The sequence below is a fragment of the Tenebrio molitor genome, unplaced genomic scaffold, assembly GCF_963966145.1.
Source record: "Tenebrio molitor unplaced genomic scaffold, icTenMoli1.1 SCAFFOLD_363, whole genome shotgun sequence".
Classification (NCBI taxonomy): Eukaryota; Metazoa; Arthropoda; class Insecta; order Coleoptera; family Tenebrionidae; genus Tenebrio; species Tenebrio molitor.
Genome location: NW_027184136.1, coordinates 1 through 25,645, shown reverse-complemented (window position 1 = coordinate 25,645; position 25,645 = coordinate 1). Strand labels below are relative to the sequence as shown.

At 39.8% G+C, this 25,645-nt stretch overlaps 2 non-coding genes and 1 pseudogene across 2 annotated transcripts; all 3 read right to left on the bottom strand.

The window, feature by feature from the left end:
* Positions 1-4,978: 4,978 nt before the first annotated feature.
* On the bottom strand, positions 4,979-5,098 carry LOC138140841 (5S ribosomal RNA). Its single transcript, XR_011162763.1, has one exon. It is a non-coding gene; the product is annotated as a 5S ribosomal RNA (ribosomal RNA).
* A 10,166-nt stretch (positions 5,099-15,264) lies between these two features.
* On the bottom strand, positions 15,265-15,384 carry LOC138140840 (5S ribosomal RNA). Its single transcript, XR_011162762.1, has one exon. It is a non-coding gene; the product is annotated as a 5S ribosomal RNA (ribosomal RNA).
* Positions 15,385-25,533: 10,149 nt separating this feature from the next.
* On the bottom strand, positions 25,534-25,645 carry LOC138140842 (5S ribosomal RNA; annotated as a pseudogene; the record flags this gene model as incomplete).

Below are 25,645 nucleotides of genomic sequence, written 5' to 3'. Positions count from 1 at the left end.
TTTTGCCAGAATACAACTCTTCGGAAGAAGAAATCAAATAAACAATCGTACATCTGCTGAACAACCTAGTTGATGGTTGATGGATTTGCATTACCCAGCATATAGCCTAAATGTTCATCTTTAGTGAAATTAAAATTACTTAGCTTTTTTAAGAAAGAAAAAATTAGAACGAATTCTCATCGAAAAAACCGCGATTCCTACAAATGATACAGATGGTTTTGTAGTCGCGTATGTTATTGAATACAATGAGCCGACATTTTTCCGACTCTTTGTTTCATCGAAAACGTTGTTGACATTAGCAAGGAACGTTAAGGATTCCCTGAAACAGACAATTTCACTGTTTTGGAATAGCAGTATGTGCAAATGAGAGGACAGAAGACTTTGAAAAAAGGAGTGAACAAAACTGTACTTTAGTACAGAATGTTATGTTTATTTTAATTTCAATTGTTCCTGTTTTAATGAGATTTTTTATGTTCCTAAATCATTTTCTATTTTTTTTTTCATTAGAGAAGAGTTATTGTCGAGTTATTATCTCTACCTAGCATAAAAATTAAAATACTTTGCAACATTACGTTATTATACATTGCATATCTGACATAAAATACTTGCAAAAATTACTTAGCTAATTAATATTACGCATGACAACTCACATTATTTACTTTGCAAAACATTATAGAATACATAACAGATAATTGTGACCCTGTGTATTGTTCATTGGAATTAAAATAAAAAAAAACGTGATTTCGTCAATCGCCGTTATTTGCGACTTCAGGCAACTGTCGCTAAGAGCTATTTTTGTTTCTCCGTTCAATTTCCCGATAAAATCGTCGACTTAGTTATTAACTAAGTTCTTCAGTTAGGTGGTATCAACAATACCACAATAGCCATGTTGCCGGAGTTTTTTGATAAAAGACTTGCTAGTTGGAATACAGAAAATATTTACCAAACACCTATTCACGATAATAAACCGGGGCACTATTGTGGGTTTTCGGTTGGTTTTATATTATATTAGGTACTCACCCTTCGTAACGTGTCTCCACGAAAAAACGTCACTTTCACACTAACCACCTTTCGTTTTAACTCTCGCGACGATAACTGAAATGTTGACGCGCGCCGGACAGATTCACGGACATACAACCACCCACCCACCCCGCGCCCCGGTTTCCGTCTGGACTGGTTCTGTCGTCCGAGTGAGTGCCAAAAATTAGCGTTCGTCTATTAAATGATTGTCGGATGATGATTATTGACGGACACTTTTATCGCACCCGATCACACTTTAGTTACTACCTACGTTTAGTATCGACGACGCATCGTTTCGATTATTGAAATTCGAATTGAATTTTTTTTTTTTCTAGTTTTCGACGTAGATTCGCGTGACACAAATATTATGAGCCTTTTTGGATCGATTTCGTGTGCATCACGCCATTTCTACGGGCGAACGTGAATGTGTGATGTTGACGTGATGGAAGCAACGTTTAGGCAATCCGCATTACGTATTACTATCAATTATATTTTAAACGAATGAAAACTTCAATTCAGAAGTGTGATAATCCCGATCCATTCAAGTTTTGTTAATTTTAGATTAAAAATGCGTGAGTATTGTACTATTGCTAACGATGCCAAAACATCGCATATTCAATGTAAAAAGAACAAGAGCAACGGGCCATTAAGTTAATTTAAAAACAACTCGTACCGGATAAGTCGAATACGTATCCAGGGAAAATTTATTAATTTTAAAATTGACCGGCGGAAACAGGTTCTCGCCTCCCACCACTTTTGTGTAGCGGCCGCCAAATCAATTTTGTTTTTATATAATTGATTCAAAAAATTGAAATTCACGCATAGTTATCTGTGCCTGAAGTGGGTCATTTTCATTGCATTGTTAGTAAGATCGAAACCATAGAAACCATACAAAACGCATACGACTATTTCTGTTTTTCATTTCACGCACTGTTTTTTATTAGTTACCTAGCAACATGGTCACTGCATTGAAACTTCAGAGTTCCTTCAAAAATTTGAATTTTTAATTTCAATTTTTTGAATCAATGATTTAATATAAAAATAACTATTGTGGAAAACAGCAAAAAATAAAATAATACCATAATTGGCGGCTGGTCAGGATAGACCTAACGTTCGAAATTTAGAAAAATATTTTTTTTATTTTAATACTGTTACTTTTCTAATGAAGTGCGAAATAAGTTGTGCCCCATAGCTATCTTTTTTATTTTTCACTACGACAATTACAAAGTGTTGATATTCACAACTTTTCGTGAGCACTTCGATAGAAATGAACAAGAACGCAGGAAAATTCCACACCGAATATTAATATTCTGTCTTGGCCCATGTTTACTTTTATCTACCGCAAAACAAAATGTTCGGATTTGTCAGGGGTATTCTGATTTAAAAAAAGAAGAACATTTGACGAATATTTTAAGTCTCAAACGTTTGGAAAATAATGCAACAACAATTCATAGACTACAAAAAAGCCTATGATTCAGTACCACATTCATGGTTAATTAAAATTCTTAAAATTTATAAAATTAATATTAAATTAAATCACCTTCTTTATATGGATGACATAAAACTTAACAATAACTGAAAATCAATCAATATGTCGTGGTCATTACGAAAATTTAGAATATATAACTAAAGAAGGAGAAATCATTAAAAATTTAAATAAAGGAGAATTTTATAAATATTTAGGTATTAATCAATCAAATCAAATTAAATCTATTCTTTTGGTGTTATAAAATGGTCCAAAACTAATTTAAAGAATATAAATATTCAAACTAGAGTTCTCTTTACAAAATTTTGTAAACATCACCCCAAATCTGCTGTTGAAAGATTTAATTTACCACGCGAAAATGGTGGTAGGGGTTTTTCAAATCTAGAAATTCTACAACACAATCAAATTGCTTCACTAAAAAATTATTTTCTCAATAGAGCTCGTGATATGACACTATAGCAAATATAAAACAAAAGTCTTTACATGGGAGATATTTTAAAGAGCTGAGGGTTTTATATTTGCAATACAAGATCTTGCACCGTTTTGGCTCACAGCGAATATAAAAAACGTCATGATATATTCGCAAAAATTATACACATGAATTTAGCAGTTAAATTCAATTTATTAAAGGATACACAACCACATTACATTTATAAACCAGAAAGTTGTTTAGAAAATGACAATTACAAATTATATTTTGATCGCACAGTTTTAACTGACATTCACATTCAGCATAACAGACCAGACATTATTATTTTAAATAAACAACAAAAGCAAGCATATCTTTTAGATATAGCTGTTCCAAATTCACACAATATAACACAGACATATAATACAAAAATTAATAAATATATTATTATAATTTCAGCAACAGGAATAGTACCGCAATCTCTTTTTAAAAATTTAAAAATTTTGGACTTAGAGAACACATAAAACACAAAAAAGTCAAAATGTGGAGGCGAGACGCCGGTAATTATGTTGATAAGCACTGCACTACTGCCGCCGGGTGGAGGTGGGATACGAAAAGAAGATGCTCTCACTGCTCTCACTCACAATAAGTTCGGAAAAACCGAATTTTATTATCGTATTTAATTGACGTCACAGTTACTTTGGCGAAACAGGAGCTCGCTTTTCGAAGGCATGATGAAAAAGACAGACGAATCAATTTGATATATAAAACCTAACAGGAACGGCTGGTCCATGAGGTCATTTGGGTAATGACCCCCTAAAAAATAAAGGTTTTACCCAACACCAGCCGCGACTGCAATGTACACAAGACTATGACTGCTACATATTATGTTATTTCAACCAAATCAGAAGTACAATAATTTTGAAAAGTAAGTGCAATGTATACTTCTAAATCTATCTAAATTTATTAATATGTAATTTTTTTCAAAACTATCGATCTTTCTTTGAAACATTTTCAATTCACAATTCACTGTTGGAAGCGCTGTACTTTTTAGTATAAATACGTATACGAAAAATTAAAATAATAGTTGAATTAACACATCGTTAAATGTTACGAGGAACATAGTTTTTTGGATTACACAGCAAAATCTTGGAATTTCAGTCCGATATTACTCCATTGAGTCTTTGGACTCACAAATAAATACCTCGAAAAGCCGACAAACATCTGTCTAGAACTTTTCTAGTAACCAGAGGGTATCGTAAACGACCCGTGTTTAGACCTCTTTCGTGAAAGTGACCGACCGCCGGCGCCGCTCGATTTCGTCATAAATCTCAGCCGTACCCCCCACGATAATTGACAAGTCTGTCATACAGCCCTACCATTTAAAACCTTTATTCTCTTCGTTTTAAAAATAGTTTCGCATGGTTTTTCTCTCTTCTCGTTTTACAATGGTCCAGTGACTAATAAATGAGTGTTGTGTTATGAGTTTGTTCGAGCTCAAAAAAACGTGGTTCGAAATTGTTTAACGTTTAACGAATGGTAAGTTATTCTAGTTTTTATGTTGGTCTTAACGTGTTAGGGGCCAAGAATACAACATTGTCTGTCCATTATAACATAGAACTGATATGTTGAATTCAGATCTCTAATTATTTAAAAACCAAAAAAATAAAGCAGCAGTCAAAGTGGCATGTACGCGTAACCTAATATATATTTTTTTTACATTAAAAGATCGCCGTCTTCCTCGTCGCACTTACGACATTTGCATATGTTATCTTTGTTAAACTCACGGAAGGAATATAATGAACCGGTCACCCGTCCAAGTGCTGACCGCTGCCCGCGTGGCTTACCTTCGGTGATCGAACGACAACCTTTACCGTTTGACGAGTTTTTATTCTGCAATTGTTTACAATTAATCGACAAAAAAAATTGTTTTCTTAATTATCTAGTACTTAAAGCTATGAATCTACATTATACGGGTCTGTGCATGTTTCCGAATACCTGCACGAAAAACAAATCGGTTCGGTGGTTGCTATGGATTTCAAAAAAAAACAAAAAGTGTTGGGGGGCAACGGCACGCGGTGTTCCCAAGCGGTCACCCATCCAAGTACTGACCGCGCCCGACGTTGCTTAACTTCGGTGATCGGACGAGAACCGGTGCTTTTCAACGTGGTATGGCCGTTGCCGTGGTGTTTAGGTGTGATCGTTGGTGTAAAATATATTGCTTTTAACATTCCGATGCACGAATATGAACATCAAAACGCGATGCGTTTCGTTTCCGTATGCACTTACCCTCTGACGACCGACGTCGGACCGAACTAACGGGAAATCCCACAACAACCACCACGTCACGCTCTAACGACAAGAGAGACTACTAGACGGACTGGCGATCTCCCGCGTCGCACATTTTTCGACCGCCGGCGGCGGTGGAAAATCCAGAATTTCACCCCACCTACCGCGCTGCTTGCTCCGACGACGACGAGATTCCCACATTTGGATCGACCGAAATATGTAAGTAATATCAGGAAGTTCCGATTTTCGAGAGGAGACCTGTGTTTCTATTTACCTATCTATAATAATTATCGTTATAATCATCATATCATTATTATTATTATTAACATTATTATTTATTACCATTATTATTATTATTATTATTATTTATCGTCCCTCGGATTCGGCGATCTTCGAAAATCCAAGTTGGACCGTTAGACATTCGAACGCGGTGTGCGTGGCTGACGAGTTGTTATTTTTGGCGTTTTTTCTTCGATCTTCACCCCGACTTCGGACGACGCAGGTCGGACACGAAATTACGAAGAGAGAAAGACGGAAGAAAGGAAGAAAACCTGAAGATCCGTCGAAGAAAATATCGGAAAACTCGTAGGTGCGGCATCGGTCGGACGATGAAGACCGTCTCCTTTCGGATGATCCTCTCGACGGACTTTCGGCCGTCCCGAAGGGTCCGGACGGCAACGGGACCCGTCGTCGACTCGTCCCGTTTCAACTTCCGCCGAAAACGATCGACCTGAACGTCGGAGAGGCGGTTCGCGGCATCCTGTTGTCGGAATTGCCTCGGTTCGAACACCAGGTCCTTTCTGTGCTTCGACCGTTTCGGAAGCGTTTGGCGACGCGAAGATGTCGTAAAATCGAGAAGGTGGCGCGGTATTCCGGGAAGAGATGGACCAATATTTCGGCGAACGAAATATGGATTCCCGGAATCGACGCGTCTACCCCGCACCGCCGACGTAAACCGTCGGTCCCGAATCGAAACCGTGACGACCCGGATTTAGGGCTGGTGGTTGGAGGGGCGTGTACCTGATTCGAAACCCACCGACGTTCCGAGACGAACTTCGCTATCTCCAGGGAAACTTCGGAAACCGAGTTCGGCCAGCTTGATCACACGGTGGCGATGGTGATCGAGGAAAGAGGACGATGCCATCACGCGGGCAACGATTCCGAGGCCTGCAATTTCTTCGACGGCGGACGCGGTGCGCGTTCAGTCTTCCGTCCGCAGTGGCGACTATTTTATAAAGACTTAGAAAATTTTTTTGTTCAATTCTCGTTCACGAGGTGCTCGAAGTGTACGTGTGTGAGCAAGTGTTTTTTCAATAATTATTATTAACTTTTAACGTTTTAACGTGAAAGATGGCCGACGTCGAAAATCAAACAGCATCATCGGTCACCACCGGTTCCGCTGCCACCCCTCAATCCCACGCGAAGAAAGAGAAAAAAGCGAAAAATCCCAGGGCGAAACCGTCCCATCCTCCGACATCCGAGATGGTAAACAACGCCATCAAGGGACTCAAGGAACGCGGAGGATCGTCTCTTCAGGCCATCAAGAAGTTCGTCGCCGCAAATTACAAAGTCGACGCCGAAAAGGTCGCCCCTTTCATCAAGAAATATCTGAAAGGCGCCGTGGCGTCGGGATCTCTGGTTCAGACGAAAGGTAAGGGCGCGTCGGGTTCGTTCAAGCTCGCCTCGTCCACCTCCGGTGGTGCCAAAGTCGCCTCCGCCTCCGACAAGAGGAAACCCGCTTCGTCCGCCGCATCCAAGACGAAAAAATCATCCGCCAAACGTACCGCCGTCGCGACGACTTCCGACAAGGCTTCCTCGAAGACAGCCAAAAAACAAGCCTCCCCCAAAGCGAAGAAGACTGCTGCCGAAAAGAAGAGCGCCGTCGCTGCCTCCGCCGCCGCAGCGAAAGCCAAGAAATCGGCCGCCTCCTCGGCAGAAAAGAAAACTAGAGCCGCCCCGAAACCCCGATCGCCTTCCAAAGCGAAGAAATCTAACAAGGCTGGTCCGACTAAAAAACCCAAAGCACCCAAACCCAAGACAGCCAAAGCCATTCCTGTCAAGGTGAAAAAGGCCGCTTCGCCGAAGAGGAAAAAGTGAGAAACGTGGATGGATACTCGACTCATGTTCGTTCGGCTGTGCCTCGTTCCGACGTCATCATCGTACTACCGGCAACGGGGCACGCACAAATGGCCCTTTTCAGGGCCACACGATAATCTACGACGAAAAAAAGAAATAAAACTATCCTTACGGCGAAACCAAATAAAATAGATAGCATCAGCTGGCAGGTAGGTGATGACAGGATGCAATAAAATTTTACGAACGACCGCAACCCAACCCGAATCGAGAGGACCGACCGATTATTGACATTTTTATTTTATTCATTTCCGGTTGAAGGGCGATATATTTTTTTTTTTGCCTGTAAAGTTTGAGGTTCTGAAAAGAACCGATTTTTTTGTTATAAAATTCGTGTTTCGTGTTGTTCTTCCGAAACACGATGTGGAAAAATTTAAGCGCGTTCACCCCGAATACGTCTGGCAAGTTGGATGTCCTTTGGCATGATGGTTACACGTTTGGCGTGGATGGCGCACAAATTCGTGTCCTCGAACAGACCGACCAAGTAAGCTTCGCTCGCTTCCTGGAGGGCCATCACGGCGGAGCTTTGGAAGCGCAAATCGGTTTTGAAATCCTGAGCGATCTCCCTCACCAAACGTTGAAAGGGAAGCTTGCGGATGAGCAACTCGGTACTTTTCTGGTAACGACGGATCTCACGCAGAGCCACGGTACCAGGTCTGTAACGGTGGGGCTTCTTGACGCCGCCAGTGGCGGGAGCGCTTTTCCTGGCCGCTTTGGTAGCCAGTTGTTTCCTGGGGGCTTTTCCTCCGGTGGACTTGCGTGCGGTCTGCTTGGTCCTGGCCATTTCGAATGAAACGAATGAAAAACAAAACTGACAATTATTAAAATCGACTCTGACGATCGTTAGACGTGCACGCGTCGAAAGGTAAACGGGTACTAAAAATTCCGCCATATTAAATTGTACTTTTATACGTGAACAAAGTCAACGGCTGACTTCGTCGATTGGTCGATGGTGAACCGTTGAATCTATATAAGGCTCCGTTAGTTGAAATTTTGCGGTAGTTGACTTCCTAGGGACGAGGTGTGCAGGTATTTTGTGTCAGTTGAAATAATCTGAAAAGATGACCGGTCGCGGTAAAGGAGGCAAAGGATTGGGAAAAGGAGGAGCGAAGCGTCATCGCAAAGTCCTGCGTGACAACATCCAGGGCATCACGAAACCCGCTATCAGAAGATTGGCTCGTCGTGGCGGCGTGAAACGTATTTCCGGTTTGATCTACGAAGAAACTCGCGGAGTCCTGAAAGTGTTCTTGGAAAATGTCATCCGAGATGCCGTCACCTACACGGAACACGCCAAACGTAAAACCGTGACAGCGATGGACGTCGTCTACGCTTTGAAACGTCAAGGACGCACCCTCTACGGTTTCGGAGGTTAATTTCCTGGCGCTCTTCACCGTTCGAGAAAACCAGAATAAAATACGAAATACAAAATCGGTTCTTTTCAGAACCACAAAATAAAAATAAGAGGAAAAAAAAGAAACATGATGTTCTTTCGAGAAACAACGGACAATTATTACTAACTGACTACCTGATAAATGTACCAAGATCGTAAACACCCCTTGCTTTCCTTTTGGCATTGCAGTCGTAAATGATAATAATACAAAAAGAAAAGATGCATCGGTCATTTTACGAAAAAAAAAAGCTATAGTGGCCCTGAGAAGGGCCGATATTTTGAGTTTTCGCCACGGAGATGGATCGATCGTTCGTTTAAGGTTTCTTCTCGGTTTTTTTGGGTAAAAGTACGGCCTGAATGTTGGGTAAGACACCGCCTTGGGCGATCGTAACTCCGGACAGGAGTTTGTTCAATTCCTCGTCGTTTCTGATGGCCAGCTGCAGATGACGCGGTATAATACGTGTCTTCTTGTTGTCACGGGCAGCGTTTCCTGCCAATTCTAGAACTTCGGCGGCTAAGTACTCCATGACGGCGGCCAAATAGACGGGAGCTCCTGCACCGACGCGTTCCGCGTAATTTCCATTTCTGAGAAGACGATGTATCCTACCCACCGGAAACTGGAGACCGGCACGGCTCGAACGGGATTTCTGCCTTTTCCCTTCACTTTACCTCCTTTACCGCGACCTGACATTTTAAGTTCGTTCGTTAGACACCACGAGAAGTAATAAAACTGACGGACGGGACTCGTCGATTGTAAAAGCTGGTAGCTGTGCTTCGAATTTTTAGCCTCCGTGATAGGAGAATAGGACGTGACGATTGGTGGGAGCCCGTTTTCAGGTGGGGTTCTGGTGAACACACTACCTATCAGAAAGGTGGTGGTGCAAAGTTAACGCACGCACACGAGTCAGAGCAGTTCGCGAGTTTGTTGAATCGAATTGAATTGAAAAATGCCGCCGAAGACAAGTGGTAAGGCAGCCAAGAAGGCCGGGAAAGCTCAGAAGAACATTTCCAAGAGCGACAAAAAAAGAAAGCGCAGGAGGAAGGAGAGCTATGCCATCTACATCTACAAGGTGTTGAAACAAGTCCATCCCGACACCGGTATCTCTAGTAAGGCTATGAGCATAATGAACAGTTTCGTGAACGACATCTTCGAACGTATCGCCGCTGAAGCTTCCCGTCTGGCACACTACAACAAACGTTCGACGATCACCAGCAGAGAACTTCAAACTGCCGTGCGTCTGTTGTTGCCCGGTGAGTTGGCCAAGCACGCCGTCTCCGAAGGTACCAAAGCCGTCACCAAGTACACCAGTTCGAAATAGATGTTTTTCGTTTTCGACACATTTATAAACGGTTCTTTCAGAACACAAAAACTCTCGAACAAAAAAAGAAAAAGACGTGAAACAGCGATTTTTAATTAACTTTTATTATGTCATTATTATTATTATTAGGTTTCATGCATTATCGGTATTTTGCACCCATGCCTATCCAACTTGTAGTATATGTGGTTATTGTATTCGAAAATAATTTAGTTGATTGAGGTTATGTTATGAATAAATTTCTATTTTGCCAGAATACAACTCTTCGGAAGAAGAAATCAAATAAACAATCGTACATCTGCTGAACAACCTAGTTGATGGTTGATGGATTTGCATTACCCAGCATATAGCCTAAATGTTCATCTTTAGTGAAATTAAAATTACTTAGCTTTTTTAAGAAAGAAAAAATTAGAACGAATTCTCATCGAAAAACCGCGATTCCTACAAATGATACAGATGGTTTTGTAGTCGCGTATGTTATTGAATACAATGAGCCGACATTTTTCCGACTCTTTGTTTCATCGAAACGTTGTTGACATTAGCAAGGAACGTTAAGGATTCCCTGAAACAGACAATTTCACTGTTTTGGAATAGCAGTATGTGCAAATGAGAGGACAGAAGACTTTGAAAAAAGGAGTGAACAAAACTGTACTTTAGTACAGAATGTTATGTTTATTTTAATTTCAATTGTTCCTGTTTTAATGAGATTTTTATGTTCCTAAATCATTTTCTATTTTTTTTTTCATTAGAGAAGAGTTTATTGTCGAGTTATTATCTCTACCTAGCATAAAAATTAAAATACTTTGCAACATTACGTTATTATACATTGCATATCTGACATAAAATACTTGCAAAAATTACTTAGCTAATTAATATTACGCATGACAACTCACATTATTTACTTTGCAAAACATTATAGAATACATAACAGATAATTGTGACCCTGTGTAATGTTCATTGGAATTAAAATAAAAAAAACGTGATTTCGTCAATCGCCGTTATTTGCGACTTCAGGCAACTGTCGCTAAGAGCTATTTTTGTTTCTCCGTTCAATTTCCCGATAAAATCGTCGACTTAGTTATTAACTAAGTTCTTCAGTTAGGTGGTATCAACAATACCACAAAGCCATGTTGCCGGAGTTTTTTGATAAAAGACTTGCTAGTTGGAATACAGAAAATATTTACCAAACACCTATTCACGATAATAAACCGGGGCACTATTGTGGGTTTTCGGTTGGTTTTATATTATATTAGGTACTCACCCTTCGTAACGTGTCTCCACGAAAAAACGTCACTTTCACACTAACCACCTTTCGTTTTAACTCTCGCGACGATAACTGAAATGTTGACGCGCGCCGGACAGATTCACGGACATACAACCACCCACCCACCCCGCGCCCCGGTTTCCGTCTGGACTGGTTCTGTCGTCCGAGTGAGTGCCAAAAATTAGCGTTCGTCTATTAAATGATTGTCGGATGATGATTATTGACGGACACTTTTATCGCACCCGATCACACTTTAGTTACTACCTACGTTTAGTATCGACGACGCATCGTTTCGATTATTGAAATTCGAATTGAATTTTTTTTTTTTCTAGTTTTCGACGTAGATTCGCGTGACACAAATATTATGAGCCTTTTTGGATCGATTTCGTGTGCATCACGCCATTTCTACGGGCGAACGTGAATGTGTGATGTTGACGTGATGGAAGCAACGTTTAGGCAATCCGCATTACGTATTACTATCAATTATATTTTAAACGAATGAAAACTTCAATTCAGAAGTGTGATAATCCCGATCCATTCAAGTTTTGTTAATTTTAGATTAAAAATGCGTGAGTATTGTACTATTGCTAACGATGCCAAAACATCGCATATTCAATGTAAAAAGAACAAGAGCAACGGGCCATTAAGTTAATTTAAAAATAACTCGTACCGGATAAGTCGAATACGTATCCAGGGAAAATTTATTAATTTTAAAATTGACCGGCGGAAACAGGTTCTCGCCTCCCACCACTTTTGTGTAGCGGCCGCCAAATCAATTTTGTTTTTATATAATTGATTCAAAAAATTGAAATTCACGCATATTTATCTGTGCCTGAAGTGGGTCATTTTCATTGCATTGTTAGTAAGATCGAAACCATAGAAACCATACAAAACGCATACGACTATTTCTGTTTTTCATTTCACGCACTGTTTTTTATTAGTTACCTAGCAACATGGTCACTGCATTGAAACTTCAGAGTTCCTTCAAAAATTTGAATTTTTAATTTCAATTTTTTGAATCAATGATTTAATATAAAAATAACTATTGTGGAAAACAGCAAAAAATAAAATAATACCACTAATTGGCGGCTGGTCAGGATAGACCTAACGTTCGAAATTTAGAAAAATATTTTTTTTATTTTAATACTGTTACTTTTCTAATGAAGTGCGAAATAAGTTGTGCCCCATAGCTATCTTTTTTATTTTTCACTACGACAATTACAAAGTGTTGATATTCACAACTTTTCGTGAGCACTTCGATAGAAATGAACAAGAACGCAGGAAAATTCCACACCGAATATTAATATTCTGTCTTGGCCCATGTTTACTTTTATCTACCGCAAAACAAAAATGTTCGGATTTGTCAGGGGTATTCTGATTTAAAAAAAGAAGAACATTTGACGAATATTTTAAGTCTCAAACGTTTGGAAAATAATGCAACAACAATTCATAGACTACAAAAAAGCCTATGATTCAGTACCACATTCATGGTTAATTAAAATTCTTAAAATTTATAAAATTAATATTAAATTAAATCACCTTCTTTATATGGATGACATAAAACTTAACAATAACTGAAAATCAATCAATATGTCGTGGTCATTACGAAAATTTAGAATATATAACTAAAGAAGGAGAAATCATTAAAAATTTAAATAAAGGAGAATTTTATAAATATTTAGGTATTAATCAATCAAATCAAATTAAATCTATTCTTTTGGTGTTATAAAATGGTCCAAAACTAATTTAAAGAATATAAATATTCAAACTAGAGTTCTCTTTACAAAATTTTGTAAACATCACCCCAAATCTGCTGTTGAAAGATTTAATTTACCACGCGAAAATGGTGGTAGGGGTTTTTCAAATCTAGAAATTCTACAACACAATCAAATTGCTTCACTAAAAAATTATTTTCTCAATAGAGCTCGTGATATGACACTATAGCAAATATAAAACAAAAGTCTTTACATGGGAGATATTTTAAAGAGCTGAGGGTTTTATATTTGCAATACAAGATCTTGCACCGTTTTGGCTCACAGCGAATATAAAAAACGTCATGATATATTCGCAAAAATTATACACATGAATTTAGCAGTTAAATTCAATTTATTAAAGGATACACAACCACATTACATTTATAAACCAGAAAGTTGTTTAGAAAATGACAATTACAAATTATATTTTGATCGCACAGTTTTAACTGACATTCACATTCAGCATAACAGACCAGACATTATTATTTTAAATAAACAACAAAAGCAAGCATATCTTTTAGATATAGCTGTTCCAAATTCACACAATATAACACAGACATATAATACAAAAATTAATAAATATATTATTATAATTTCAGCAACAGGAATAGTACCGCAATCTCTTTTTAAAAATTTAAAAATTTTGGACTTAGAGAACACATAAAACACAAAAAAGTCAAAATGTGGAGGCGAGACGCCGGTAATTATGTTGATAAGCACTGCACTACTGCCGCCGGGTGGAGGTGGGATACGAAAAGAAGATGCTCTCACTGCTCTCACTCACAATAAGTTCGGAAAAACCGAATTTTATTATCGTATTTAATTGACGTCACAGTTACTTTGGCGAAACAGGAGCTCGCTTTTCGAAGGCATGATGAAAAAGACAGACGAATCAATTTGATATATAAAACCTAACAGGAACGGCTGGTCCATGAGGTCATTTGGGTAATGACCCCCTAAAAAATAAAGGTTTTACCCAACACCAGCCGCGACTGCAATGTACACAAGACTATGACTGCTACATATTATGTTATTTCAACCAAATCAGAAGTACAATAATTTTGAAAAGTAAGTGCAATGTATACTTCTAAATCTATCTAAATTTATTAATATGTAATTTTTTTCAAAACTATCGATCTTTCTTTGAAACATTTTCAATTCACAATTCACTGTTGGAAGCGCTGTACTTTTTAGTATAAATACGTATACGAAAAATTAAAATAATAGTTGAATTAACACATCGTTAAATGTTACGAGGAACATAGTTTTTTGGATTACACAGCAAAATCTTGGAATTTCAGTCCGATATTACTCCATTGAGTCTTTGGACTCACAAATAAATACCTCGAAAAGCCGACAAACATCTGTCTAGAACTTTTCTAGTAACCAGAGGGTATCGTAAACGACCCGTGTTTAGACCTCTTTCGTGAAAGTGACCGACCGCCGGCGCCGCTCGATTTCGTCATAAATCTCAGCCGTACCCCCCACGATAATTGACAAGTCTGTCATACAGCCCTACCATTTAAAACCTTTATTCTCTTCGTTTTAAAAATAGTTTCGCATGGTTTTTCTCTCTTCTCGTTTTACAATGGTCCAGTGACTAATAAATGAGTGTTGTGTTATGAGTTTGTTCGAGCTCAAAAAAACGTGGTTCGAAATTGTTTAACGTTTAACGAATGGTAAGTTATTCTAGTTTTTATGTTGGTCTTAACGTGTTAGGGGCCAAGAATACAACATTGTCTGTCCATTATAACATAGAACTGATATGTTGAATTCAGATCTCTAATTATTTAAAAACCAAAAAAATAAAGCAGCAGTCAAAGTGGCATGTACGCGTAACCTAATATATATTTTTTTTACATTAAAAGATCGCCGTCTTCCTCGTCGCACTTACGACATTTGCATATGTTATCTTTGTTAAACTCACGGAAGGAATATAATGAACCGGTCACCCGTCCAAGTGCTGACCGCTGCCCGCGTGGCTTACCTTCGGTGATCGAACGACAACCTTTACCGTTTGACGAGTTTTTATTCTGCAATTGTTTACAATTAATCGACAAAAAAAATTGTTTTCTTAATTATCTAGTACTTAAAGCTATGAATCTACATTATACGGGTCTGTGCATGTTTCCGAATACCTGCACGAAAAACAAATCGGTTCGGTGGTTGCTATGGATTTCAAAAAAAAACAAAAAGTGTTGGGGGGCAACGGCACGCGGTGTTCCCAAGCGGTCACCCATCCAAGTACTGACCGCGCCCGACGTTGCTTAACTTCGGTGATCGGACGAGAACCGGTGCTTTTCAACGTGGTATGGCCGTTGCCGTGGTGTTTAGGTGTGATCGTTGGTGTAAAATATATTGCTTTTAACATTCCGATGCACGAATATGAACATCAAAACGCGATGCGTTTCGTTTCCGTATGCACTTACCCTCTGACGACCGACGTCGGACCGAACTAACGGGAAATCCCACAACAACCACCACGTCACGCTCTAACGACAAGAGAACTACTAGACGGACTGGCGATCTCCCGCGTCGCACATTTTTCGACCGCCGGCGGCGGTGGAAAATCCAGAATTTCACCCCACCTACCGCGCTGCTTGCTCCGACGACGACGAGATTCCCACATTTGGATCGACCGAAATATGTAAGTAATATCAGGAAGTTCCGATTTTCGAGAGGAGACCTGTGTTTCTATTTACCTATCTATAATAATTATCGTTATAATCATCATATCATTATTATTATTATTAACATTATTATTTATTACCATTATTATTATTATTATTATTATTTATCGTCCCTCGGATTCGGCGATCTTCGAAAATCCAAGTTGGACCGTTAGACATTCGAACGCGGTGTGCGTGGCTGACGAGTTGTTATTTTTGGCGTTTTTTCTTCGATCTTCACCCCGACTTCGGACGACGCAGGTCGGACACGAAATTACGAAGAGAGAAAGACGGAAGAAAGGAAGAAAACCTGAAGATCCGTCGAAGAAAATATCGGAAAACTCGTAGGTGCGGCATCGGTCGGACGATGAAGACCGTCTCCTTTCGGATGATCCTCTCGACGGACTTTCGGCCGTCCCGAAGGGTCCGGACGGCAACGGGACCCGTCGTCGACTCGTCCCGTTTCAACTTCCGCCGAAAACGATCGACCTGAACGTCGGAGAGGCGGTTCGCGGCATCCTGTTGTCGGAATTGCCTCGGTTCGAACACCAGGTCCTTTCTGTGCTTCGACCGTTTCGGAAGCGTTTGGCGACGCGAAGATGTCGTAAAATCGAGAAGGTGGCGCGGTATTCCGGGAAGAGATGGACCAATATTTCGGCGAACGAAATATGGATTCCCGGAATCGACGCGTCTACCCCGCACCGCCGACGTAAACCGTCGGTCCCGAATCGAAACCGTGACGACCCGGATTTAGGGCTGGTGGTTGGAGGGGCGTGTACCTGATTCGAAACCCACCGACGTTCCGAGACGAACTTCGCTATCTCCAGGGAAACTTCGGAAACCGAGTTCGGCCAGCTTGATCACACGGTGGCGATGGTGATCGAGGAAAGAGGACGATGCCATCACGCGGGCAACGATTCCGAGGCCTGCAATTTCTTCGACGGCGGACGCGGTGCGCGTTCAGTCTTCCGTCCGCAGTGGCGACTATTTTATAAAGACTTAGAAAATTTTTTTGTTCAATTCTCGTTCACGAGGTGCTCGAAGTGTACGTGTGTGAGCAAGTGTTTTTTCAATAATTATTATTAACTTTTAACGTTTTAACGTGAAAGATGGCCGACGTCGAAAATCAAACAGCATCATCGGTCACCACCGGTTCCGCTGCCACCCCTCAATCCCACGCGAAGAAAGAGAAAAAAGCGAAAAATCCCAGGGCGAAACCGTCCCATCCTCCGACATCCGAGATGGTAAACAACGCCATCAAGGGACTCAAGGAACGCGGAGGATCGTCTCTTCAGGCCATCAAGAAGTTCGTCGCCGCAAATTACAAAGTCGACGCCGAAAAGGTCGCCCCTTTCATCAAGAAATATCTGAAAGGCGCCGTGGCGTCGGGATCTCTGGTTCAGACGAAAGGTAAGGGCGCGTCGGGTTCGTTCAAGCTCGCCTCGTCCACCTCCGGTGGTGCCAAAGTCGCCTCCGCCTCCGACAAGAGGAAACCCGCTTCGTCCGCCGCATCCAAGACGAAAAAATCATCCGCCAAACGTACCGCCGTCGCGACGACTTCCGACAAGGCTTCCTCGAAGACAGCCAAAAAACAAGCCTCCCCCAAAGCGAAGAAGACTGCTGCCGAAAAGAAGAGCGCCGTCGCTGCCTCCGCCGCCGCAGCGAAAGCCAAGAAATCGGCCGCCTCCTCGGCAGAAAAGAAAACTAGAGCCGCCCCGAAACCCCGATCGCCTTCCAAAGCGAAGAAATCTAACAAGGCTGGTCCGACTAAAAAACCCAAAGCACCCAAACCCAAGACAGCCAAAGCCATTCCTGTCAAGGTGAAAAAGGCCGCTTCGCCGAAGAGGAAAAAGTGAGAAACGTGGATGGATACTCGACTCATGTTCGTTCGGCTGTGCCTCGTTCCGACGTCATCATCGTACTACCGGCAACGGGGCACGCACAAATGGCCCTTTTCAGGGCCACACGATAATCTACGACGAAAAAAAGAAATAAAACTATCCTTACGGCGAAACCAAATAAAATAGATAGCATCAGCTGGCAGGTAGGTGATGACAGGATGCAATAAAATTTTACGAACGACCGCAACCCAACCCGAATCGAGAGGACCGACCGATTATTGACATTTTTATTTTATTCATTTCCGGTTGAAGGGCGATATATTTTTTTTTTTGCCTGTAAAGTTTGAGGTTCTGAAAAGAACCGATTTTTTTGTTATAAAATTCGTGTTTCGTGTTGTTCTTCCGAAACACGATGTGGAAAAATTTAAGCGCGTTCACCCCGAATACGTCTGGCAAGTTGGATGTCCTTTGGCATGATGGTTACACGTTTGGCGTGGATGGCGCACAAATTCGTGTCCTCGAACAGACCGACCAAGTAAGCTTCGCTCGCTTCCTGGAGGGCCATCACGGCGGAGCTTTGGAAGCGCAAATCGGTTTTGAAATCCTGAGCGATCTCCCTCACCAAACGTTGAAAGGGAAGCTTGCGGATGAGCAACTCGGTACTTTTCTGGTAACGACGGATCTCACGCAGAGCCACGGTACCAGGTCTGTAACGGTGGGGCTTCTTGACGCCGCCAGTGGCGGGAGCGCTTTTCCTGGCCGCTTTGGTAGCCAGTTGTTTCCTGGGGGCTTTTCCTCCGGTGGACTTGCGTGCGGTCTGCTTGGTCCTGGCCATTTCGAATGAAACGAATGAAAAACAAAACTGACAATTATTAAAATCGACTCTGACGATCGTTAGACGTGCACGCGTCGAAAGGTAAACGGGTACTAAAAATTCCGCCATATTAAATTGTACTTTTATACGTGAACAAAGTCAACGGCTGACTTCGTCGATTGGTCGATGGTGAACCGTTGAATCTATATAAGGCTCCGTTAGTTGAAATTTTGCGGTAGTTGACTTCCTAGGGACGAGGTGTGCAGGTATTTTGTGTCAGTTGAAATAATCTGAAAAGATGACCGGTCGCGGTAAAGGAGGCAAAGGATTGGGAAAAGGAGGAGCGAAGCGTCATCGCAAAGTCCTGCGTGACAACATCCAGGGCATCACGAAACCCGCTATCAGAAGATTGGCTCGTCGTGGCGGCGTGAAACGTATTTCCGGTTTGATCTACGAAGAAACTCGCGGAGTCCTGAAAGTGTTCTTGGAAAATGTCATCCGAGATGCCGTCACCTACACGGAACACGCCAAACGTAAAACCGTGACAGCGATGGACGTCGTCTACGCTTTGAAACGTCAAGGACGCACCCTCTACGGTTTCGGAGGTTAATTTCCTGGCGCTCTTCACCGTTCGAGAAAACCAGAATAAAATACGAAATACAAAATCGGTTCTTTTCAGAACCACAAAATAAAAATAAGAGGAAAAAAAAGAAACATGATGTTCTTTCGAGAAACAACGGACAATTATTACTAACTGACTACCTGATAAATGTACCAAGATCGTAAACACCCCTTGCTTTCCTTTTGGCATTGCAGTCGTAAATGATAATAATACAAAAAGAAAAGATGCATCGGTCATTTTACGAAAAAAAAAAGCTATAGTGGCCCTGAGAAGGGCCGATATTTTGAGTTTTCGCCACGGAGATGGATCGATCGTTCGTTTAAGGTTTCTTCTCGGTTTTTTTTGGGTAAAAGTACGGCCTGAATGTTGGGTAAGACACCGCCTTGGGCGATCGTAACTCCGGACAGGAGTTTGTTCAATTCCTCGTCGTTTCTGATGGCCAGCTGCAGATGACGCGGTATAATACGTGTCTTCTTGTTGTCACGGGCAGCGTTTCCTGCCAATTCTAGAACTTCGGCGGCTAAGTACTCCATGACGGTGGCCAAATAGACGGGAGCTCCTGCACCGACGCGTTCCGCGTAATTTCCTTTTCTGAGAAGACGATGTATCCTACCCACCGGAAACTGGAGACCGGCACGGCTCGAACGGGATTTCGCTTTTCCCTTCACTTTACCTCCTTTACCGCGACCTGACATTTTAAGTTCGTTCGTTAGACACCACGAGAAGTAATAAAACTGACGGACGGGACTCGTCGATTGTAAAAGCTGGTAGCTGTGCTTCGAATTTATAGCCTCCGTGATAGGAGAATAGGACGTGACGATTGGTGGGAGCCCGTTTTCAGGTGGGGTTCTGGTGAACACACTACCTATCAGAAAGGTGGTGGTGCAAAGTTAACGCACGCACACGAGTCAGAGCAGTTCGCGAGTTTGTTGAATCGAATTGAATTGAAAAATGCCGCCGAAGACAAGTGGTAAGGCAGCCAAGAAGGCCGGGAAAGCTCAGAAGAACATTTCCAAGAGCGACAAAAAAAAGAAGCGCAGGAGGAAGGAGAGCTATGCCATCTACATCTACAAGGTGTTGAAACAAGTCCATCCCGACACCGGTATCTCTAGTAAGGCTATGAGCATAATGAACAGTTTCGTGAACGACATCTTCGAACGTATCGCCGCTGAAGCTTCCCGTCTGGCACACTACAACAAACGTTCGACGATCACCAGCAGAGAAATTCAAACTGCCGTGCGTCTGTTGTTGCCCGGTGAGTTGGCCAAGCACGCCGTCTCCGAAGGTACCAAAGCCGTCACCAAGTACACCAGTTCGAAATAGATGTTTTTCGTTTTCGACACATTTATAAACGGTTCTTTTCAGAACCACAAAAACTCTCGAACAAAAAAGAAAAAGACGTGAAACAGCGATTTTTAATTAACTTTTATTATGTCATTATTATTATTATTAGGTTTCATGCATTATCGGTATTTTGCACCCATGCCTATCCAACTTGTAGTTATGTGGTTATTGTATTCGAAATAATTTAGTTGATTGAGGTTATGTTATGAATAAATTTCTATTTTGCCAGAATACAACTCTTCGGAAGAAGAAATCAAATAAACAATCGTACATCTGCTGAACAACCTAGTTGATGGTTGATGGATTTGCATTACCCAGCATATAGCCTAAATGTTCATCTTTAGTGAAATTAAAATTACTTAGCTTTTTTAAGAAAGAAAAAATTAGAACGAATTCTCATCGAAAAAACCGCGATTCCTACAAATGATACAGATGGTTTTGTAGTCGCGTATGTTATTGAATACAATGAGCCGACATTTTTCCGACTCTTTGTTTCATCGAAAACGTTGTTGACATTAGCAAGGAACGTTAAGGATTCCCTGAAACAGACAATTTCACTGTTTTGGAATAGCAGTATGTGCAAATGAGAGGACAGAAGACTTTGAAAAAAGGAGTGAACAAAACTGTACTTTAGTACAGAATGTTATGTTTATTTTAATTTCAATTGTTCCTGTTTTAATGAGATTTTTTATGTTCCTAAATCATTTTCTATTTTTTTTTTCATTAGAGAAGAGTTATTGTCGAGTTATTATCTCTACCTAGCATAAAAATTAAAATACTTTGCAACATTACGTTATTATACATTGCATATCTGACATAAAATACTTGCAAAAATACTTAGCTAATTAATATTACGCATGACAACTCACATTATTTACTTTGCAAAACATTATAGAATACATAACAGATAATTGTGACCCTGTGTATTGTTCATTGGAATTAAAATAAAAAAAACGTGATTTCGTCAATCGCCGTTATTTGCGACTTCAGGCAACTGTCGCTAAGAGCTATTTTTGTTTCTCCGTTCAATTTCCCGATAAAATCGTCGACTTAGTTATTAACTAAGTTCTTCAGTTAGGTGGTATCAACAATACCACAATAGCCATGTTGCCGGAGTTTTTTGATAAAAGACTTGCTAGTTGGAATACAGAAAATATTTACCAAACACCTATTCACGATAATAAACCGGGGCACTATTGTGGGTTTTCGGTTGGTTTTATATTATATTAGGTACTCACCCTTCGTAACGTGTCTCCACGAAAAAACGTCACTTTCACACTAACCACCTTTCGTTTTAACTCTCGCGACGATAACTGAAATGTTGACGCGCGCCGGACAGATTCACGGACATACAACCACCCACCCACCCCGCGCCCCGGTTCCGTCTGGACTGGTTCTGTCGTCCGAGTGAGTGCCAAAAATTAGCGTTCGTCTATTAAATGATTGTCGGATGATGATTATTGACGGACACTTTTATCGCACCCGATCACACTTTAGTTACTACCTACGTTTAGTATCGACGACGCATCGTTTCGATTATTGAAATTCGAATTGAATTTTTTTTTTTCTAGTTTTCGACGTAGATTCGCGTGACACAAATATTATGAGCCTTTTTGGATCGATTCGTGTGCATCACGCCATTTCTACGGGCGAACGTGAATGTGTGATGTTGACGTGATGGAAGCAACGTTTAGGCAATCCGCATTACGTATTACTATCAATTATATTTTAAACGAATGAAAACTTCAATTCAGAAGTGTGATAATCCCGATCCATTCAAGTTTTGTTAATTTTAGATTAAAAATGCGTGAGTATTGTACTATTGCTAACGATGCCAAAACATCGCATATTCAATGTAAAAAGAACAAGAGCAACGGGCCATTAAGTTAATTTAAAAATAACTCGTACCGGATAAGTCGAATACGTATCCAGGGAAAATTTATAATTTTAAAATTGACCGGCGGAAACAGGTTCTCGCCTCCCACCACTTTTGTGTAGCGGCCGCCAAATCAATTTTGTTTTTATATATTGATTCAAAAAATTGAAATTCACGCATAGTTATCTGTGCCTGAAGTGGGTCATTTTCATTGCATTGTTAGTAAGATCGAAACCATAGAAACCATACAAAACGCATACGACTATTTCTGTTTTTCATTTCACGCACTGTTTTTTATTAGTTACCTAGCAACATGGTCACTGCATTGAAACTTCAGAGTTCCTTCAAAAATTTGAATTTTTAATTTCAATTTTTGAATCAATGATTTAATATAAAAATAACTATTGTGGAAAACAGCAAAAAATAAAATAATACCACTAATTGGCGGCTGGTCAGGATAGACCTAACGTTCGAAATTTAGAAAATATTTTTTTATTTTAATACTGTTACTTTTCTAATGAAGTGCGAAATAAGTTTGTGCCCATAGCTATCTTTTTTATTTTTCACTACGACAATTACAAAGTGTTGATATTCACAACTTTTCGTGAGCACTTCGATAGAAATGAACAAGAACGCAGGAAAATTCCACACCGAATATTAATATTCTGTCTTGGCCCATGTTTACTTTTATCTACCGCAAAACAAAATGTTCGGATTTGTCAGGGGTATTCTGATTTAAAAAAAGAAGAACATTTGACGAATATTTTAAGTCTCAAACGTTTGGAAAATAATGCAACAACAATTCATAGACTACAAAAAAGCCTATGATTCAGTACCACATTCATGGTTAATTAAAATTCTTAAAATTTATAAAATTAATATTAAATTAAATCACCTTCTTTTATATGGATGACATAAAACTTAACAATAACTGAAAATCAATCAATATGTCGTGGTCATTACGAAAATTTAGAATATATAACTAAAGAAGGAGAAATCATTAAAAATTTAAATAAAGGAGAATTTTATAAATATTTAGGTATTAATCAATCAAATCAAATTAAATCTATTCTTTTGGTGTTATAAAATGGTCCAAAACTAATTTAAAGAATATAAATATTCAAACTAGAGTTCTCTTTACAAAATTTTGTAAACATCACCCCAAATCTGCTGTTGAAAGATTTAATTTACCACGCGAAAATGGTGGTAGGGGTTTTTCAAATCTAGAAATTCTACAACACAATCAAATTGCTTCACTAAAAAATTATTTTCTCAATAGAGCTCGTGATATGACACTATAGCAAATATAAAACAAAAGTCTTTACATGGGAGATATTTTAAGAGCTGAGGGTTTTATATTTGCAATACAAGATCTTGCACCGTTTTGGCTCACAGCGAATATAAAAACGTCATGATATATTCGCAAAAATTATACACATGAATTTAGCAGTTAAATTCAATTTATTAAAGGATACACCAACCACATTACATTTATAAACCAGAAAGTTGTTTAGAAAATGACAATTACAAATTATATTTTGATCGCACAGTTTTAACTGACATTCACATTCAGCATAACAGACCAGACATTATTATTTTAAATAAACAACAAAAGCAAGCATATCTTTTAGATATAGCTGTTCCAAATTCACACAATATAACACAGACATATAATACAAAAATTAATAAATATATTATTATAATTTCAGCAACAGGAATAGTACCGCAATCTCTTTTTAAAAATTTAAAATTTGGACTTAGAGAACACATAAAACACAAAAAGTCAAAATGTGGAGGCGAGACGCCGGTAATTATGTTGATAAGCACTGCACTACTGCCGCCGGGTGGAGGTGGGATACGAAAAGAAGATGCTCTCACTGCTCTCACTCACAATAAGTTCGGAAAAACCGAATTTTATTATCGTATTTAATTGACGTCACAGTTACTTTGGCGAAACAGGAGCTCGCTTTTCGAAGGCATGATGAAAAAGACAGACGAATCAATTTGATATATAAAACCTAACAGGAACGGCTGGTCCATGAGGTCATTTGGGTAATGACCCCCTAAAAATAAAGGTTTTACCCAACACCAGCCGCGACTGCAATGTACACAAGACTATGACTGCTACATATTATGTTATTTCAACAAATCAGAAGTACAATAATTTTGAAAAGTAAGTGCAATGTATACTTCTAAATCTATCTAAATTTATTAATATGTAATTTTTTTCAAAACTATCGATCTTTCTTTGAAACATTTTCAATTCACAATTCACTGTTGGAAGCGCTGTACTTTTTAGTATAAATACGTATACGAAAAATTAAAATAATAGTTGAATTAACACATCGTTAAATGTTACGAGGAACATAGTTTTTGGATTACACAGCAAAAATCTTGGAATTTCAGTCCGATATTACTCCATTGAGTCTTTGGACTCACAAATAAATACCTCGAAAAGCCGACAAACATCTGTCTAGAACTTTTCTAGTAACCAGAGGGTATCGTAAACGACCCGTGTTTAGACCTCTTTCGTGAAAGTGACCGACCGCCGGCGCCGCTCGATTTCGTCATAAATCTCAGCCGTACCCCCCACGATAATTGACAAGTCTGTCATACAGCCCTACCATTTAAAACCTTTATTCTCTTCGTTTTAAAAATAGTTTCGCATGGTTTTTCTCTCTTCTCGTTTTACAATGGTCCAGTGACTAATAAATGAGTGTTGTGTTATGAGTTTGTTCGAGCTCAAAAAACGTGGTTCGAAATTGTTTAACGTTTAACGAATGGTAAGTTATTCTAGTTTTTATGTTGGTCTTAACGTGTTAGGGGCCAAGAAATACAACATTGTCTGTCCATTATAACATAGAACTGATATGTTGAATTCAGATCTCTAATTATTTAAAAACCAAAAAAATAAAGCAGCAGTCAAAGTGGCATGTACGCGTAACCTAATATATATTTTTTTACATTAAAAGATCGCCGTCTTCCTCGTCGCACTTACGACATTTGCATATGTTATCTTTGTTAAACTCACGAAGGAATATAATGAACCGGTCACCCGTCCAAGTGCTGACCGCTGCCCGCGTGGCTTACCTTCGGTGATCGAACGACAACCTTTACCGTTTGACGAGTTTTTATTCTGCAATTGTTTACAATTAATCGACAAAAAAAATTGTTTCTTAATTATCTAGTACTTAAAGCTATGAATCTACATTATTACGGGTCTGTGCATGTTTCCGAATACCTGCACGAAAAACAAATCGGTTCGGTGGTTGCTATGGATTTCAAAAAAAAACAAAAAGTGTTGGGGGGCAACGGCACGCGGTGTTCCCAAGCGGTCACCCATCCAAGTACTGACCGCGCCCGACGTTGCTTAACTTCGGTGATCGGACGAGAACCGGTGCTTTTCAAACGTGGGTAT